Below are 1,770 nucleotides of genomic sequence, written 5' to 3' on the forward strand. Positions count from 1 at the left end.
CAACATGACACACTATGATAATTGTGTTAAGAGCAAACAACTCTGAACCTCATTGAAAGCAAAGCAGAATGTCACAACTAAGAAGCCCCTTGAGCTCCTTCATATGGACCTCTGTGGCCCAATGCGCGTTCAAAGTCCTGGTGGAGCACGCTACATATTTTTGATCGTTGATGACTACTCTAGGTTCACATGGACCTTATTTCTGCGCTCCAAGGATCAAGTCTCCTCGTGCTTCATAGAGCTAGTCGCCCTACTCGAGAATTCTCTATCTATGAAGGTGCTCTCTATAAGATCTGATCATGGAACTGAATTTGAGAATGGAGAGATGCTAAGCTACTGTGTTGAAAGAGGAATTTCTCACAACTTCTCAGCTCTTAGGACAACGCAACAGAATGGAGTGGTTGAAAGAAAGAATAGAACGCTAGTAGAGATGGCGCGCACCATGCTTCTTCAAAGTGGTGTCACTCCCTCCTTATGGGCTGAAGCGGTGAACACTGCATGCTACATTACCAATAGAGCTCTTCTATGCCCCACTCTAGGAAAGACTCCCTATGAGCTGATCAAGGGATATCCTCCAAGCATATCTCATTTTAGGGTATTTGTATGCAAGTGCTACGTGCTAAATAATGGGAAAGATAATTTAAGCAAGTTTGATGAATGAAGTGTTGAAGCCATCTTTCTTGGATATGTCCCAACAAGCAAAGCGAAGGTGTTCAACCCAAGAACAAGAACCTTCAAGGAGAGCATACACATAGTGTTTGATGAAAGCACCTTCCTTTCTTCCTCGAAAAATACTTCCGATCCATTCCTAGAAGTCGCCCCCTTAGAAGCCCCTTCAGATATTGTTCAAGCACCTTCTCATAAAGCCTTTAACCCACTCTCCCCTCCTTAAACAACCTTAGTTCCCTGAGGCCCTGACTCAGACAACGATAACGAAAGGCCTTCTACCTCAAACTTTGATCAGAACACAGAGCCTCCCACTAGAGCTTTTCAACAACAAGGTGCTCATCCTCCAACGAACATGCTCACCCCAGTCCATTCTGGAATTCACACTCTCTCTCATGTAGCTCAACTAGCTCCTCCAGAGCCAATCGCTGAAGCACTTGACGAAACAACTGAGGAAACCAGCCTTTGTGCCTTCAACGCCTTCGTATCTCTCATTGAGCCTAAGAATATCAAAGAAGCCAATCTCGATCCAGATTGGGTGGCTGCTATGCAAGAAGAGCTTTATGAGTTCGAGTGAAACAAAGTCTAGTGCCTTGTCCCTAAGCCCTCCATTCACACCATCATAGGCACTCGTTGGGTCTTTCACAACAAGCTCGATGATTCAAGAGTTGTGGTCAGTAACAAAGGACGTTTAGTAGCACATGGGTACAATCAACAAAAAGGGATTGATTATGAAGAGACTTACGCCACAGTTGCTAGATTAGAGGCCATTCGACTTCTTATTGCCTTCGCTTTGCATAAGGGCTTCAAGCTCTTTGAAATGGATGAAAAGAGGGCCTTTCTCAATGGTGTGCTTAATGAAGAAGTGTACATGAAGCATCCCCCAGGCTTTGAAGACTCGAATCACCCAGAGCATATTTATTTCTTGGACAAGGCCCTCTATGGGTTAAAACAAGTACCAAGAGCATGGTATGAGTGCCTCTCTAAGTACCTCCTCGCCAACAACTACAAGAAGGGAACAATCAACAAGATGCTCTTCATCCAGGAACATAAAGGTGACATCCTAGTGGTTCAGGTATACGTTGATGATTTTATTTTTGGTTC

This window comes from Phyllobates terribilis, unplaced genomic scaffold, assembly GCF_046119375.1.
Source record: "Phyllobates terribilis strain yellow unplaced genomic scaffold, ASM4611937v1 Scaffold_7119__1_contigs__length_39855, whole genome shotgun sequence".
Classification (NCBI taxonomy): domain Eukaryota; kingdom Metazoa; phylum Chordata; class Amphibia; order Anura; family Dendrobatidae; genus Phyllobates; species Phyllobates terribilis.